Source organism: Bubalus bubalis, chromosome 9 (assembly GCF_019923935.1).
Source record: "Bubalus bubalis isolate 160015118507 breed Murrah chromosome 9, NDDB_SH_1, whole genome shotgun sequence".
Taxonomy (NCBI): domain Eukaryota; kingdom Metazoa; phylum Chordata; class Mammalia; order Artiodactyla; family Bovidae; genus Bubalus; species Bubalus bubalis.
In genome coordinates this window covers 94,252,548-94,271,204 of record NC_059165.1, presented here as the reverse complement: position 1 = coordinate 94,271,204, position 18,657 = coordinate 94,252,548, and the positions used below count along the sequence as shown (strand labels likewise).

Sequence of the window (18,657 nt, the reverse complement as noted above, 5' to 3'; positions counted from 1 at the left end):
GACCTTGGGGGCACTGGGGGTGGCCTCCGAGGTCTGAGGTGGTGAGTCAGGGGGCCTTCTGCACAACACCCAGCGGTGCACTCAGGCGGGTCCAGGAGCGCATGGTGTGTCGGCAGATATACGGATGGATCAGAGCCGGGCCAGCAAAGAGGACCCCGGAGGGCGCTGGAGAGGACTTGCAGAGAACGGAAGAGAAATGGGGGCCGGACTGAGCGCGCAGCAGATGGGAGTAGGTTCAAAGGAAAGAGCTACAGCACAGCGAAGAAACCTGTGGTGGGGTTCAGGCTAAACAGCGCCGCGGGCCGGGGCGGGGTGGGACTGGAGGCGGGGCCACTTATGCGGGGCGGGGGTCTAGGAAGCGGCCTTGTCGCACAGAGGGGCCCGAGCGCTTCTAGGACCCCGAGCCTCGAAGGACTCAGCCCGGCCCCGCCCCGGCCCCGCCCCCGATCCCGCCCAGCGCTGCCCCCAAAGCCTGCTTCCCGGCCCCCCGCAGAGGCGGTGCCTGGAGCAGAGTCCGGGTGCCTGGTGCCGGCTGCGCGCGTCTCCTCCTCCGCATCTGCGCCAGGCTAGCTGTCCGCCACCCACCCCACCGCCGGCCCCTGGTGCTCCCGGCCGCCTGCGCCCCCCAGGTAAGTGAGACCCCAGCGCTCCGAACGCGGCCCGGAAAGCCACCCTAGCAGCGAGCTCCGGCCTTGCCTCCACGGCTATGGCGTCCGCGGGGGTCCCCAGACACAGCCGCTGTCCCCCATCGCCTCGTCCGGGACGGCCTCCCGGGGCTTACCGTCTGGTCCCAGGCCCCGGCCGCCTCCCTGAGAGAGCCCCGCTCCCCCGAGGGCCGGGACGCAGCGAGCGCAGGAGGACGCGGCGGCTGCGTAACGGGCGGGCGGGAGTGGGGACGAGCCTAGCGTGGCGGGGGCGGGGGTCGTGGGGAGTCCGGAATGTGTGAACGAGAGGAGCGCGATGCGGGGGTCTGTCGGTCGGTCACCAGAGAATCTCTACCTGCTGGGGATGCAGCCGGGGCCCTAGCCTCAGAGCCCGCAGCCCGGCCGCGTAGAGTGCTAGGACCTGCGTAAACAGACACGGATTATGCCAGTCCATGCACAGTGCGGAGAAGACCACACCTCTAGGAGATGGGCTAGGGTCACGGAGGAATTCTCGGAAAAGGTGTCAGCCGGGCCTGAGAGAACCAGACAGCGAGGGGGTTTTAGGCCCAGAAAACAGCAAAAGATTATGAGGCAGGGCCCAAATTGGCATGTCTGCAGAGCGGAAAAGAGGCGAGTGTGGCTCAAGTTCAGTGAGCCGGGTATCAGGTGCGAAGACTTTGGCCTCGGGCCACGAAGATAACGAGCAGTGTGTGGATTCCGTTCTCAGGTCTGTGGGGACCACGGAGGCTTAGGACAAAGTGAGTGACCGGGTCCAGCTGTGTCTTAAAAAGATCCAGCAGCTACTCTGCCCCCAAAAAAGAGATGGGAGGAGGAGACTGTTGGTTTGGACCCGACAGGAAGGGGGAGATGGAAAGTGGGCGGTTTGGGGTTCTTCTTTGGCAGAGGGACTTCGCCTGCATTCCCTGCCTGCTCAGAAGTGGGGCAGAAGAAAGGTGCATGGAAGAGATTTCTGGTGTGGGCAGCTGGGAGTGTGGAAGGATGGGGAAACCGAGGGAGAAACAGGTCAGGGGTGTGAGGCTGTTGTGACTCAGACTGATTTGAAAAACCTGAGATGCCACCCGAGGGGGAACGTCCTGAAGACACCACTGGGAACCCAGGCCAGGTCCAAGGCATCTGAGTGCAAGGCGGCAGCCTGGATCTGTCGTGTGGGGCCACTTGAAATAGAAATTCTGGAGTGTAGAGGTGTCTTTGAAGCCCCCAGAGTCCCCAGCCTCAACTCAGCCCCCTTCCAGGAGCGTGTGTATGTGCTCTGTTGTGTCTGACTCTGCCACCCCATGGACCATAGCTCGCCAGGCTCCTCTGTTCATGGAATTTTCCAGGCAATAATACTGGAGTGGGTTGTCATTCCCTTCTCCATGGAATCTTCCCGACCCAGGAATTGAACCCGTGTGTCCTGCCTTGGCAGGTGGATTCTTTACCACTGAGCCACATGGGAAGCCCCTTCCAGGAGCAGCTGCTATGAATAAACTTGGCAGTGATGGGAGTTCCTGGAACCTCACTCAGCATACCTGGGTCCCCGAGGCCCCAGCCAGGCTGCAGGGAGGAGACAGTCAGAACCTTCCTTGCCTGGCCTTCCCACTCACCTATTTCCAGCTGGGAGGGAGCCCTGGTCATTGCATTGGCCCTGGGGCCCTAGAGAAAGTTTTCCCGGCTTCAGTTTGCCCATCTATAAAATGGGTCCATAGGACCTGTATCTGGGAATGATGTTCCAATCAAAGGCAGCCTCAGCTAAGAAATAAAAAGGGGTTTGGCTAATCCCAGGGGCAGCGTTATGCCTCGACTGCAGCCCTGGTGGGAGTTCAGGGCCCACTGAGTCTCCATTTCTTGCTCTGAGAAATGGGAAGAACTCATAAGCGCGTCCACCTCCAGAACCCACAGGCGTCAACAGATCAAGTGAGTCAGGCATGCAAAGTGTTTGGTTGGCCCAGCGCCCAGCGCGAAGTGCTCACTGGGCACAGAAACTGCTGTCATGATTGTAGTTGGCCGTGGGGAGCGGGCCAGTCCTCCCACCCACCTGGGACTCCCACAGGAAGGCAGGTGCTGGGGGGGGGCATGCTCCTGTCTTATCTGGGCACTGCAGGCTGTCCCCTCTCTTGCTGCTGGAAGCTGCCTCCGAGCTCATCCTGCCAGTTTGAATGCAGTGCTCCCAGGCTAGTGACTTCGCCTCTGGTTCAATTTCTTCACCTGTAAAATTGAGAATAATAGCAGTCATCACCTCAGAGGTGAGCGCAATGCCCATCTGGTTATAATAACCACCTGGTAAAGCAGAGTGGATGCCTTGGGGGGTGGGGGAGGCAGGAGGAGGAGCCCAGAGAAGTGACCTGACTCAGCCTCGGGAGGGGTCAGGAGTCAGGCTTCTTGTTGGAGGTGACCATTGGCCTGGTTACTAAAGGTTGTTAAGAGTTCATGGGCAGGACTTCCTTGCAGGTCCAGTTGTTAAGAGTCTGCCTGCCAATGCAGGGGATGTGGACTCGATCTCTCTTCAGGGAGGAGTCCATGTGCTGTGGGGCAACTAGGCCTATGCACCACAGCAGTGGAGCCCATACTGCAGAGCTGTGACTACTGAAGCCTGCGCCATAAAGTCCGCAGCAAGAGGAGCCACTGCAATGAGAAGCCCGCGTGCCACGACTAGAGAAAGCCTGTGCACAGCAACAGAGACCCAGCACAGCCAAAAATAAGCAAACAAATAAAAACTTTTAATTAAAACAGTAGAGTTCACGGGCAGAGAGACCAGTGAAGAGAGATGTGGAGGGGAGTCACCTTGGGTAAATGGGAGAAGCTGGGGGCATGGAGCCAGGAAAATCAGCATGAGAGAGACTGCGCTGGTCCAGACCATGATGAAGCTGGACCAGGTGGAGGTGTGGTTGAGTGAGAAGTGAGTAGATCCTGGATAGACTTGAAGTTGGACTTCCCCAGTGGCTCAGCGGTAAAGAATCCGCCTGCAAAGCAGGAGACACAGGAGATGCGGGTTTGATCCCTGGATCGGGAAGATCCCCTAGAGAAGGGAATGGCAACCCACTCCAGTATTCTTGCTTGGGGAATCCCCATGGACAGAGGAGCCTGGCAGGCTATGGCCCATAGTGTCGAAAAGAGTTGGATGTGACTGAAGCAATGCATGCACACCTTTGTCAGTATGATTCTGTCACACCGGGTCTCCACCCTGAAACAGCAGGAGTGCAGCCCTCTCCCCACATCCTCCTAGGCTTCCCAAATCATATGTGGCTTCAGGGCCCCGTGAGTATGTCTGGGGAGGGGGTCAAGCCCCTGCCAGCCAGCCCCTGGGGATCCCCTTCTACCTTGTGCTGGTCCCCAGTTCCCACCCACCCCGTCTGTCATTGATTCATTCAGTACGTGCTGATGAAGCGTGCGTGGTGGGAGGCAGTGGGGGCTAACAGGGAACAAAATGAAGCTTCTTTGCCACCCGCCCCCCACCACCAGCTCATGGGTGGAGCGGATGTTCTGGGAAGGGGGCCAGAGAAACCTGAAGGATGAGAAGGAGCCGGCCAGGCGGACATCTGGAGGAAGGGCATTTCAGGCAGAGGGACCAGCACATGCAAAGATCCTGAGGCAGGACCCAGCCCGGCATGTTAGAGGTTTAGCAAAGAGGCCCGTGTGGCTGGAACAACATGAGCCAGGGGGAGAGTGTCAGATGAAAAGACTGAGGGTCCTTAGGGCCCCTCAACCCAACAGCTGCAGACCCTGGGTGGGTCCCTGCTCAAGGGGGAGTGAGGTTGCTGGGCCCACTGCTGTGCAATCTGCTTTGGCGTGTTGTTCCCTGTGTGGAGAGGACAGTGTGCCCCAAAGGTGGAGGAGGCTGGGGGGAGGAAGGAGGAGAAGGCCAGCCCTTTCCTGGTGGGCAGTGCTGATGCTGGGAAGGATTGAAGCAAGAAGAGAAGGGGGTGACAGAGGATGAGATGGTTGGATGGCATCACCGACTCGATGGACATGAGTTTGAGCAAGCTCTGCGAGACAGTGAGGCACAGGAAAGCCTGGCGTGCTGCAGTCCATGGGGTCGCAGAGTTGGATACAGCTGAGCTACTGAACAAGAACAAAGCTTCTCCCCTTCCTGCTGCACATGCTGGGGCCTCTGATGACCTGGGAGGCTTCCTGGAAGGGCTGGAGGGAGTGGAAGGAAGGAACAAGGGGGAGGGCGCTAATGGAGGCAGAGAAGGGGACCAGGGAGGAAGAGGAGGACGCAGAGCCCAGAGCTGGGTGTTGGGGCAGCATGTTCACAGGGAGGTGACAGGAGATGGCAGGCAGGGGCCGGTTGAGCCTTGAGGACGAGCTGCAAAAACCCATGCAGGTGTATTTTGAGGGTGGCCCCTCCCCCAGCCCACAGTCACTCCCTTTCTAGGTGTAGGAGAAAGGGTTTGGCGTCCCGCCCTAAACCCCCTGTAAACCTGGTCAGCTACACCTGTTCACCCTTCCCACCCTCACCATTCACCCGGCTGTGCACCAACCCCTCCAGTTTCAGACACTCAGTGGTTGTGGTGCATGGGCTTAGTTGCCCTCTGCAAGTGGGCCCTTAGTTCCCTGACCAGGGATCGAACCCTGAGGTCACAAAGAGTTGGACACGACTAAGCATGCATGCATGCATGAACACAGGCCTGCAGACCTGTCAAGGGGCCAGAGGAGCCAAGGGTTGAGACAGAGGCAAACCGCAAGCTTTGGAGAAAAAAAGCCAGCCTGGACAGATCTGCTGTTGCATTGCAAGGCAAATTTTTAACCACTGGCCCACCAGGGAAGTCCCTGAAGACAGGCTTAGGTTTCAATGAATCCCAACTCTCCACTTCCTACCCGTCCCCTCCCCTGTGCCTCAGTTTCCCCAGCTGCAAAATGGAGATGACAGAAACACCGGGCACCAGCCACAGCTTCCTGGGGGCCTGACCAGGGAGTGGAAGGAGTTGGGGGCAAATTAGACCCTGGGGCGGGACACTTAGGACTTTCCTGTGTATTCCTAGAATTTTTCAGAAATGTGTGAAGAATGAGGGGAGGGGGGGCTACTTTACTTCTGGTAGCCCAGTCTCTCTTAAAGGTAATATGTGTGTGTGTGTGTGTGTGTATATATATATATTTTTTTTCCCCCCCTCTTCGTAGGTTTTGAATCTTTCATTTTAGGATAAAAAAAATTTTTGGAACCCATTCTTCAGGACAAATGCCACAACCCTTTAGGATGTATGTGATCAGTATGTTACCTTCCAAATGGCTAATTTCTGGCATCCAAGTCCAGTTTCCCCTCTTCTGCTGAGTGTCAAGTTTTCTCTTGTCCTAGAGGCTTCTCTGGGCTGCAGTTTTTGTTTTTAGAGTTTTATTTTATTTTGAGGTGGACCATTTTAAAAAATCTTCATTGAATTTATTACAATATTGTTTCTGTTTTATATTTTGTTTTTTTGGCCTTGAGGCATGTGGGATCTTAGTTTCCTGACCCAGGGTGAAACCCACAACCCCTGCATTGGAAGGCAAAGTCTTAACCACTGGACTATCAGGGAAGACCCTGGGCTATAGATTTTAAGGCTATTCTTAAAGGAGGTATCAGGCTGTACTCCAGTACCTGCTTCCTCTGATGTCGTTCTCACTGGCAAAGTAGTAACTCTGAATGTTGAAACTGTCACCTTTTCTACACAACCAAATTCGCATGACTCCACACACGTGTTGAGGTTTTATAGAATAAGATGCATTCATTTGATCTAAGATCCTGGCTTCCCAGGTGGCACTAGTGGGAAAAAACCCACCTGCCAATGCAGGAGACATAAGTAACGCCGGCTTGATCCCTGGGTCAGGAAGATTCCCCTGAAGGAGAGCAGGCAACTCACTCCAGTATTCTTGCCTGGAGAATCCCGTGGACAGGAGAGCTTGGTGGGCTACAGTCCATGGGGTCACATAGAGTCAGACACGGCTGAAGCGACTTAGCACGCACACACACGAAGAGCCCTCAGAGAAAGCCTGAGTTGTGGGTCCTGGGTTTGCTGAGGTTGACTCCGAGGTTAAGGATTTTCAGAAGCTTTTCCAGGGGTACAGCTATGGACTATAGTCTTTGTGCTTGAGTTGATAAAATCAGGAAGATGCTTGCAATGATGTCTACAAACCAAATAGCTGCAGACGCTTGCCTGTTTCAACCCGTTTCAACCAGTGACACTATTCAGTCAAGGCTCTGAGTGAAATTAACCGACTGAAATTTTAAAACTCGATGAAAAGGTCATGACTTCAGACCTTGGGAAGTCCAAAAAGCACACAAGGCATCTGCATACCAGCCTTGCTCAAACATTACCGAGAAATAGGTCAAAAAATAGTGAGAAACCATCACTGTATGGACATTTGCAGCCACAGCTTTCTTCAGAGCAGTCCTTTTTTGTTATCATTTTATTCATTTCTGGCTGTGCTGAGTCTTCGTTGCTGCACGGGCTTTTCTCTAGTTGCAGCGAGCGGAGACTACCCTTCTTGCAGTGCGCAGCCTTCTTATTGAGGTGGCTTCTCTTGATGGGAAAGGTGGGCTCAAGGTCCCTCGGGCTTCAGTAGCTGTGGCTCAGGGGCTCTAAATCACCGGCTCTGTAGTTGTGGTGCACGGGCTTCATTGTTCTGCGGCATGTGGTATCTTCCTGGACCAGGGATCGAACCTGTGTCTCCTGCATTGGCAGGCGAACTTTTTAGGAGGGCATGGCAACCCACTCCAGTATTCTTGCCTGGAAAATCCCATGGACAGAGGAGCCTGGTGAGCTACAGTCCATGGGGTTGCAAAGAGTCAGACACGACCGAGCAACTTAGCACACACGTGCTGCATTACAGCCATGTTTCTGAGTTTGAACAGACCTCAGGAATCGTGGCCATGGACTCCAGGCTGAGAAGCATGGGGTCTCGTGGCTGAAGGAGGTCGGCGGGGTAGCGGGGGCCAGGCCAGAGCCAGATCATATAGACCTTGGTGATAACCCCAGGCACGAAGGAAAGGTTGACTTCCCACCCCAAGCAGCCCCAGTCTCCAGTGTGGGGGAAGGCTTTTAGAGTGAGACTCTTTGGGACTGCTGTGGGGTGGATGGGGAAGAGGAACTCTTGTAACAGAAACACCCCTGGGTCTTCAAGGGCCCACACACAGACTCCCCCTGGGGACTCTTCCCTTGGCTTTGGAACCTCCACCCACCCAGAGGGTGAGCCTTCTCACACAAGCCCAGCTTGGCTCCCCACCCTTACCTGGGAGAGCGGGTAGGTAGGCAGTGGGGTAATGATTCTATCACTGAAGGCACTGCTAGCCTGGGGCCACCCAGCAAGAGTGGATCTGCCCAGGCTGGTTTTTTCCTCCGAACTCACAGTTTGCCTCTGTCTCAACCCTTGGTTCCCTTGGGACCCTGACAGCGCTGCAGGCCTGTGTTCATGCATGCGTGCTCAGTTGTGTCCAACTCTTTGTGACCCTGTGGACTGTAGCCCTCCAGGCTCTTCTGTCCATGGGATTTTCCAGGCAAGAATACTGGAGTGGGTATCCATGTCCTCCTGGATCGGGGGATCGAACCTGGGTTGCCTGCATTGGCAGGTGGATTCTTTACCACTGAGCTACCTGGGAAGCCCTCCTTTAGGTTACTCGCTTTAATGCTGTTACCAGAAAAGTAGCATTCCATTTCACTTCTCCTTGCTTCTGTTCCCTGTTGTAGAATACTTTAGAAACAACATCTACTAATTGAGAAGGGTTCAATTCAAATACACTGCCAGGGTCCTCTGTCCTTGGGATTCTCCAGACCAGAATACTGGAGTGGGTGGCCACGTCCTTCTCCAGGGGATCTTCCCAACCCAGGGATTGAACCTGGGTCTCCCGCATTGCAGGCGGATTTCTTTACTGTCTGAACTACCAAACTACCAGGGAAGCCCATACACCATCTAATTTCTGTAATGTTTTAATCTCTGGGGCACTTCGCCTGATGCAGGTCATCTGAGGTCCCAAGGACAGCCCACGTGACAGGACTATTCACAGGAGAATCACCCCCCTTCTGGGAACATCGAGGCCCAAGGCTCCTGTTGCTGCTGCTGTGTCGTTAAGGCCCAGGTGACAACATTTGCCAACTTCTGCTTGAATGCTTGAACCAGGAGGGCTCAGACCTGGGCTGGCAGGCTCCCTAGAGTTCAGTACCTGCCAGGACCAGATGTCATCCTACTTACCTTGTGTTTGTTTTATGGCCACTGTCTGCTTATGAGGCTGACACTGGCTCTTTTTTCCTCTCCCATTAAAATGTATTATGATATTGCATACAGTTCCCTGTGCTATCCAGTAGGTCCTTGTCGTTTATCTGTATATAGTAGTTTGACTCTGCTAATCTCAAACTCCTCATTGATTCCTCCCCTCAGCCTTTTCCCATTTGGGAACTGTAAATTTGTTTTCTATGTCTGGGAGTCTGTTTCTGTTTTGTGAATAAGTTCATTTGTATCCTTGTTTTAGAGTCCACATGTAAGTGATATATGGTATTTGTCTTTGACTGACTTCATTTAATATGATATCTAAGGTCCCTCCATGTGACTGCAAATGGCATTATTTCATTCTCTTTATGGCTGAGTAATATTCCATTGTTAATATGCACCACATCATCTTTATCCATTCCTCTACTGATGGACTTCTAGGTTGCTTCCATGTCTTGTTTGCAAATGGTGCTGCTGTGAACACTGGGATGTGTGTATCTTTTCAAATTAAAGTTTTCATATTTTCTGGGTACATGCCCAGAAGTGGGATTGCTGAATCATATGGGAGCTCTATTTTTAGTTTTTTCAGGAACCTCCATACTATTCTCCATAGTGGCTACACCAATTTACCTTCCTATCAACAGTGTACAAGGGTTCCATTTTCTCCACACCCTCTCCAGTGCTGGCTTTTCTCTTTCGGGGAAGGAAATGTGGATGGAGGGAGGCAGCCTGGGGAAAACCAGAGGCAGGGGACTTCCCTGGTGGTCCAGTGACTAAGATTCTGAACTCTCAATGCAGGGGGATCAGGGTTTGATCCCTGGTCAGGGAACTAGATTCCTCATGTGGAAACTAAGACCTGGTGCAACCAAATAAATAAATACAAATAAATATTGATAACATGTTTAAAAAGAAAAGTAATACCAGAGGCAGAGAGATCAAGGTGGAGGTAACCACGAGAATTGAGATCAGAGAAGGGTCCTTGGTAATGGGAATTGAGTGGAGAAGAACTCGCTTGATTGTTACGGGAGAGACAGATGCAATTGCAGGACCTGGAGAGTAGCTGAGTGTCTGGGGTGGTGGGGGGCGGGGGTGATGAGGAAGGGTCTGAGATGACTCTCAGATTCTTGTCCCCAAAGACTGGGTACATGGTGGGATGATGGCCAAGAAGCACACTTACAGTGGAGGACGAGTTGAGTGAGATATATCTGGGCAAGGCATAGCCAGGTGCTGTTGGGTTAACCATTTTGGCGTTGGGAGAGAAACCTGGAAACTGCAGGAATCTGGAAAACCAAAGCACAGGCTCACTGATAGTGGGGGTGAGGTTTCCCAGGGAGAAAAGCTGGTGTGAGAGGGTTCAGGACTGGCCTCATTTAGGGTCATAGGGGAAGAAAAACGGCTTGGATTAGATTAGCCAGGATGCCGTGGTTCTTGGAAGGAGAGACAGACAAAGGGGGCAGATAGACCACTAGGAAGAATTGATGCTTTTGAATTGTGGTGCTGGAGAAGACTCTTGAGAGTCCCTTGGACAGCAAGGAGATCAAACCAGTTAATCCTAAAGGAAATCAGTCCAGAATATTCATTGGAAGGACTGAAGCTGAAGCTCCAATACTTTGGCCACCTGATGCAAAGAGCCAACTCATTGGAAAAGACCTTGATGCTGGGAAGAATTGAGGGCAGCAGGAGAAAGGGACGACAGAGGATGAGATGGGTGGATAGCATCACTGACTCAATGGACATGAGTTTGAGCAAACTCTGGGAGATAGAGAAGGATAGGGGAAGCCTAGCGTGCTGCAGTCCATGGGGTCTCAGAGGGCCGGACATGACTTAACAACAAGAACACACACTAGGAGGTCAGGAATCCACAGACAGAACTGACCACTGGAGTTGGTGTGGGCCAGGGGGTAGTCACTGAGGATCCAGGCAAAGCCCAGAGTAGATGGGGTGAAGTGTAGGCATAAAGGCAGCAGGTCCTGTTTTCCAAGAATGCAGGGGCTGATGTTCCGTGAGCCCATGTCCATCTAGAACACCGGGTGGTACGGGGCTGAGCTCCCATGCAGCCTGGTCAGTTACCAGCTATGTGGCCCTGGGTAGATAAGTCAGTTCATCTGTGACAGGAGAACAGTAACTGCCTTTAGGATGGTGCATTTTATGTTAGGTGAATTGTGCAATTAAAAAAAAAAGATTAAGTCACCTTGAAATACACCTCTTGTAAAAATCAGTGACTCACAAAATAAGTGGACCAGCTTCCCCCATCCCCCACCTTCCTGATAGAATACCTCTCCGGAGTGTGGACGATATCCTTTAGAGCACTCCAATTGCACATGTGTTGGATCTTTTGATGTTGTCCCAAGGTCACTGAGACTGTATATTTTTTTAAATTGTGGTAAAATGTATGCAAGCTAAACATTTTACCATTTTAACCATTTTTAATTGCATGACTAGGTAGCATTAAGTACATTAACAATATTGTCCAGCCACCACTGTCCATTTCTAGATACACATTTTTATTCAATCTTTAGTTTTTTCTTTTCACTTCTTCTGTTCAGTATTTGTTATTATCAGTCTCCAAATTAGTTAGCTGTCTTTTCTACCATCTCCAATCTGCTATCAAGCCCACAGTGGGGGGGAGAAAAACACCAAAAAACTTTTTTTGGCTTTTTTTCTGGATACCTAATGCTTTCTTTTTCTTCTTGTACAATGTATATTGTATTTTATCTATTTTTAAAGGTATAGTTGATGTACCGTATTATGTTTCAATGTTATATGAATCACAGTATAGTAATTCACGATTTATAAAGGTTGTATTCCATTTGTTATCATAAAATATTTACTATATTCCCTGTGTTGTACAATATGTCCTTGTAGCTTATTTATTTTATATATAGTAGTTCGTACCTCTTCATTTCCTACCCTTCTCTTGCCCCTCCCTCTTCTCTCTTCCTACCAGTAACCACTAGTTTGTGGGTCTGTTTCTTTTGTGCTATATTCACCCGCTTGTTTTATTTTTTAGATTTCACATATAAGTGATATCATACAGTATTTGTCTTTCTCTGTCTGACTTATTTCACTAAGCATAATACCCTCCAAGTCCATCCATGTTGTTGCAAATTGCAAAATTTCATTCTTTTTATGGCTGAGTCCACAGTCAATTTTTCTATTTTTCTATTTCAAATATTGTATTTTTCAGTTTTAGAATCTCCATTTGGTGCATTTTTTTTTTTAATAATTTCTGCTTCCCTACTGAGGTTTTTGTTGTTGTTCATTCATTAGGAGGTACTTTTCCTTTACATCCTTGAATATATTTATAATAGCCACTTCAAAGTCCTTATCTGCTCATTCCAACATCTGGGTCATCTCAAGGTCGGTCCTCAGTAATTTCCGTCTTTCTTGGGCATAGGTCATGTGTTCCTGTTTCTTCACATGTCAAGTAATTTTGGATTGTATTCTGGACATTATGAAAGATACCTTGTAGACACTCTGGATTCTGTTGTGTTCCTCTGAAGAACATTGATTCTTCCCCACATCCCTTTTTTAAATTTTCACAGGCAATTAAACTGTCTGAACTCAAGTTCCAAAATCTCTTTCCCCTGGGGTGGGAGGAGGGTGATATCTTACTTTTCTTTAGCTTTACCCAGGCTGGTTGGAGTCGGCCCTGCACATGGTTCAAGGGTTAGCAAGAGACTTGCACAGCAATTTTGGATAGAATTTGAACCTGATTTTTGGTTGTTGCTTTTTGGCTTTTTCCTTTCCTGTGTGTTCTGCCCCATTGTTGAACTGTTACAGTCCCTTTGGATTCTGTCTTATCATTTTTCAATCCAGTTTCTATTTCCAGTGAGAAATGGGAAGCTCACCCCATACCATTCCCTTAGAACAGGTAGAGACTCCCCTCCAACTTTTGCCTATTTTTGGTAACTCTCTAGAGCTGTACTGCCCAGTAGAATTTTCTGCAATGATGGGAATGTTCCATACCTCCACTGCCCAATATGGTAGCCACAAGCCACATGTGGCTATTAAGTGTAGAAATGTTCATAATACAACTGAGGAGCTGAATTTTAGATTTTAATTTTAATTAATTGGAAGTTAAATGAGCACATGTGGCTAATGGATACCATATAGGATGTTGGGACACCAAAACTTCAAGGTATAACAGTTTTTTAGCATATAGTCCAGAGTTTCTCATTATTATCTCTGAGAGGGCTGGTCTGATGCAGCTAACTCCACTGTTATAAATACCAAGGACAGAACTCTTTTGGTGGTTTTCCATTACATGAATTACATATCAGTCCATTAGTGTCTCTGGATTTTGCTTTCATTTTTTCAACTCAGTGATCCTACCAAGTCCATGAGCATAGCTTTCCCTCCTCTCTTCATCCCAATTTGATAATTTTCTTAATTAAAAATTATTTTAATTGTGGTAAACCACATATAGCAAAAAAAAATTATCATCTGGACCATTTTATACAATATTCACATTGTCATGTAACCCATCTCCATGACTTATTCATTTTCCAAACAGAAACTGTTTTTATTGAACACTTAACTCCCTTATCCAGCTACTCTAGCCCCTGGCACCCATCATTCTACTTTCTGTCTCTATAAATCTGACTCCTCTAACTAAGGACCCCCTATAAGTGGAATCAGATAATATCTGTCTTTCTGAGATTGGTTTATTTCACTGGGCATCATGCCCTCCAGGTTGGTCTTCCTCCTCCTTTTAAATGCTTATGTAATATTTCATAGTATGGAATCCTGAATTTCTGATGGAATTTCTGATCCCCAGCATTGGGCATCCAGGTTGCTTCCAGTTCTCACTGGAAGGGAGAGAGGGAGGAACTCCAAGGGATGCAAGAAAACTTGGGGAGTGATGGATATGTGTGTGCTCTTTGCTATCTCATGGACTGTAGCCTACCAGGCTCCTCTGGCTATGAAAATTTTCAGGCAAGTGTACTAGAGTGAGTTGCCATTTCCTCCTCCAGGGGATCTTTCTGACCCAGGGATCGGGCCCACAGCTCTGGATTGACAGGCAGATTTTTTCCCACTAAGCTACCTGGGAAGCCTATAGTGATGGGTATCTTGATCGAGGTGATGAGTTCCATCAGTCCATACATATGTCAAATGCATTGACTCACACACTTTAAACATGCATAGTTTTTGTGTGTCACTCAATAAAGTCATGTTTTTGGTTTTTTAAAAAAAATTTTGGCTGCATCACATAGCATGTTGGATCTTAGTTCCCCGACCAGGGATCAAACCCATGCTGTCTGCAATGGAAGCACAGAGTCTGGACCTCCAAGGAAGTCCCAGAGTTGTGTTTGTTTTTAACTAATTGCCCGAGCAGGAGGCATAGGAGATGCAGGTTCGATTCCTGGGTCAGGAAGATCCCCTGGAAAAGGAAATGGCAACCTGCTCCAGTATTCTTGCCTGGGAAACCCCATGGACAGAGGAACCCGGAGGGCTCCAGTCTATGGGGTCACAAAGAGTCAGACACGACTGAGCACACACTCAGCAAGCACTCTCCTTACAAGCCCATCAGTTTGCTTGACCTCTCTGAGTCCTGTGCAGGTAACAATCAGATCCTGCTGCCCCACCCCCCTTGCCTCTGGGGCTGGATCTGCTCACTTGCCCACAAAAACTTCCAGAGACCTGATCTCTCTTCCCTCCATCCTTCTTGAAACTACCCTAACCAGCTCCCAACACACCCCTACACTGGATGATGCTGGGGACCCCACAGGTCACTTCCTGGTCTGACCCTCACTCTCTGGTAGGAAGGCTCAGCTCTCTAAGCTCCGTGGGGCCAGCCAGGGCTGAACAGAAGCTTTGAAGAAAGGCCCTGGTGGGGTGGGCGGGACTAGGGAGGGAGCTCTGCTTCCTTAGGGTGGGAAGGATAGAGAAGGCCTCTTAAGTAGGGAATTTAATCTGACCCAGATCTTAAAGACTAGTACAAATGAGCCCAGTGAAGGGGGTGCCTAGTGAAGGGGTGCGGGCACTTAAGGAAAAAGGCACCACCTGTGTAAAGACTTTGCCGCCACTGGGTGGCGCCCTTGGGGGCTCTAGCACCTGGGATATTCCAGGGGCTGTAGGAGGGAGGGAACAGATTCCAAGAGGGTGGATGGATGTCCCACAGTCAGCTCTCAGGCATCTGCAGATCAACCCTCACAGCCCTCCCTGATGGTTACTTTATTAGGGGGAGGGGGCAGTGGTAGGGGGTTGCATTGCCAAGGGGTGATTCTGAGAAGGTGCAGCCAGGGAACCTGGAGAAGCAAGCTGTAGTGATGAGGGGTGGCCAATGGGCTGGGGATTCCAGGGAACATGGGCTAAGACTCTATGCTTCCAATGCAAGGGACCAGGGTTCCATACCTGGTCCAGGAAAATCCCATGTGCCACGGGGCAACTAAGCCCATGTGCTGCAACTACTGAAGCCTGCACACTGCAACAGAGACTCAGCACGGCCAAGAGTAAGTAAAGAAATAAATAATTGTAAGCGTTTAAAAAAAAAGAAAAAAACAGTTCAAGTGGGATGACAGGACTGAAGCAACAAAATTGGGTAAGGAGATAGAATAATATGATGGCTTCTTTGGTAGTGATCTGAGAAGAATTCTCCAAGGAGGTAACAGTGAACCAAGATGTGAATGATGAGACAGAGATAGACAGGGGTTGCCTGGGAGAACAGCATGTGCAAAGGTCCTGAGGCAGGAATGAACTTGGTGAGTTGGACAAGCATATGCAAAGCCCCTGAGGCAGAAATGAGCTTTGTGAGTTGGTCATAGCACATGTAAAGGTCCTGAGATGGGAGTGAGCTTGGTGAGTTTTGGACACAGCACATGCAGACCCTGGAGGAGGAATCTGATTGGTGAATTGGAAGCCCACCAAGCAGCCATTGCAGTGAATTGAGTTGGGGGAGGGGTGTACCAGCAGGGCCAGAGCATGAAGGGGAGAGGCAGAGCCCTGGACTTGGGACCCACCCCCCTTAGGATCCTTGAAGGTGGTATCTCCTGGCCTGGCTACATCTCTGGTCGTGAGCACCCCACAGGGACCCTGCTCAGAGAGGCCAAAGTGGAGGAGCTGAGGCTAGGTGCAGGAGTGGCTGTGGTTATCTACAAATAACCCCCTCTTAGCCCATCACGTGCTCCCTGCCTGGGCCTCTAGCCGAAGGAGTCAGGTGACCCCAAGCAGGCCAGGCTGTGGGGGCAGTGAGTGAGTATGTGTGTGTGTGTCTGTTCTTCGCTGCACAGCCCAGACAAGCCCTGCACTTCCAGCTAGGTTTAAAATAAAACGTGTGTGCACAGCTCTGCTCTGCTGTGTGTTGCCAGGGCCTTTGCAGGGGGGTGGGGTGGGGAGTTCAGGGGTGCTCTGCTCATCCTCCCCCTCCCTGTGTCAGCACAAAGCCCTGATCGCTGTCTTCTACTTGCCCCTCCAATCTGGGGATATTTTTAGGCACTAAGAAGGATTATCAGAGTCTGGCTCCCAGGTGGCAGGGGCAGGGCTGGGAGTGAGGCCAAAGTGCCTTTGAGAAGCAGTCCAGGCTGGGAGACCAGCTTGGGGAAGAAGGGGAGGAACTCGAGGGTGGGAGGGGAGATGAGGATAAAACCTCAGGCTGGTTAGGCCTGACCAGCTGCCCGCTTGGTGATTCTCCAGATGACCCCTCAGCAGCCATCCTGAGCTCATTCATTGGCTACAGCTTTAAGGAAAGGCTGCAGAGGGAGGCGGGGGAGGAGCATGGATGGGAGGATGTCCCCAGGAGAACCACTCAGAACCTGCATGGATCAGTGCCCTGGTTCCCAGACTGCTTCCCCCACCCAGCTGCTAACCGTAACTACATGTTTACTCAGAGCTCACTCCACCCCAGGCATCATTCCCAACCCCTCCCCTACATGGCGGGCGGCAGCGGGGGTGGGGGGTGGGGTTGGGGGGTGGAGGTGGCATTGTTATTCCCATTTTACAAATGAGGAAACTGAAACAGTGGTGAGGTCAATGGCAGGTAAATTGGAGGAATCAAATCCATTGCAAGACCAGCGTGGAGCACTTACAAGCCACCCAGTTTCCTGAACCTGTACAGTGGTGCAGCAAAGCAGAAGATCTGGCTGTACCCATTTTTCAGATGGGGCACCTTGAGGCCCAGAGAGGCAGAGGGTCCACAGGGAACAAGCAGAGGAGCTGGAGTCCAAAGGAGAAACAAATGAAAGTTATCCCTCACCACCCTGAGCCTTGCTCCCGCCTGCCCCTTCAGAGGAGGGCATCTGTTGGAGGAGGGAGTGGAAAAGAAGTTTGAGGCTTGCGGGCCATTGATGCCTAGTTACAGCCATACCTGAGCCCCTTCTGCATGTCAGACACTGCCCATGTTTTCCACATGCAGGCTCGCTGGCCTGCTTGACCACAAAGCAAGGAGGTGGGTGACTTCTCAGAGTTCAGTGTCTCTTCTTTATCAAGAGAGTGAAGGGGGTGAGTGAATAGACAGACACAGTTTAGAGAAAGGGTTTTTCCAGTAGTCATGTGTGGATGTGAGACTTGAACCATAAAGAAAGCTGAGCACCAAAGAATTGGTACTTTTGAACTGTGGTGTTCGAGCAGACTCTTGAGAGTCCCATGGACTGCAAGGAGATCAAACTAGTCAATCCTAAAGGAAATCAATCCTGAATATTCATTGGAAGGACTGATGCTGAAGCTGAAGCTCTGATACTTTCACCTGATGTGAAGAACTGACTCATTGGAAGAGACTCTGACGCTGGAAAAGATTGAAGGCAGGAGGAGAAGGGGACGACAGAGGATTAGATGATTGGATGGCATCACTGACTCAATGGACATGTTTGAGCAAGCTCTGGGAGTTGGTGATGGACAGGGAAGCTTAGCATGCTGCAGTCCATGGGGTCATGACGAGTTGGACATGACTGAGCAACTGAACTGACTGAGTGAGGAGGTCCAAGGCTGAGTCTTCTACAGTCTGCAGCCCCCTTTGGAAGGCTCTGAGATTTGGAAAGTGCATTTCTGTTTTCCCTTCTGACTTGGGGACCAGGCAAGGCTATGCCTGCTTCAGCTGAGAGGACTAGGGTTTGAGGTTGGTCATGCTTCCTTCCTTCTCCAACCCCCCTCTAAAAAAGGGCTGTCTGGCCAGCTTCCAACATCACAGTGAATGAGGCAGGGCTGGCAGAGGGTGCTTTAACTGGATCTGAGGTGGGAGCAATTGAGAGGTGCCTCCAGGAGGAAATGGCAACTGAACTGGGTTTTGAAGGATGTGTAGGAGTTTGCCAGACAGACAGGAGAGGTACGTTCACCCTGTGAGGGCTGAGACCTTACCAGTTTTCGTCACCATTTTGTGTTCTCACTACTCAGCATGGGGCAAAAAATATTAGATGGTCATTCTAGGCAGAGGATGGCATTCATAAAAGCTGGGGTGTGTGCTGGGAGCGGAATGTATCAAGCAGTGGAAGTGGGCTTTGAGCTGGGGACGTGGGCAGAGGCCTGGGATTATGGGATGCCACCGCTCGCGTGCATTTTCACTTGTCCCCAAAGCTCATCGTGACATGCCAGCACCATGGGTGCAGGGGACTCAGATCTTGGGAAGAACATGCGGCTGGGGGCCTGGACTTCTGAGTTCTGGCTCCAGCTCTAGCTGGCTGTGGGCCTTCCCAGGCTGCCCAGCCCGCTTACATCTGTACTGAGGGGTGTTCAGATAGGTGTGAGGGCCCTTGAGAAGGCTATAGATACCCTGTCATGAACGTAGCTCTTGCTGGGAGGTTGTGTGGGGGTGAGGCCAGAAATTCCGGGCTGGGCATGTGCACTCATGCCCCTGTGGGTGCATGGGATCAGGCCAAATTTTCCTGTTAGTGAATTGTTCATGTGT

At 50.9% G+C, this 18,657-nt stretch overlaps 1 protein-coding gene across 3 annotated transcripts in view; it reads left to right on the top strand.

Annotated features, from left to right (window-relative positions):
• The first annotated feature begins 423 nt into the window (after positions 1 to 423).
• Positions 424 to 18,657, top strand: part of CERS4 (ceramide synthase 4) — a 35,102-nt gene continuing 16,868 nt past the window's right edge. Inside the window, exons 1-2 of one of the 3 annotated variants that reach the window (XM_006046728.4) lie at positions 424 to 629; positions 8,573 to 8,691. The gene's annotated coding sequence lies outside the window, so the exon portion shown is untranslated. Of the gene's footprint in view, positions 630 to 8,572; positions 8,692 to 15,071; positions 15,275 to 18,657 lie in introns of those variants that run through there. The other 2 variants (XM_006046727.4, XM_044948076.2) reach the window with 2 other exon arrangements.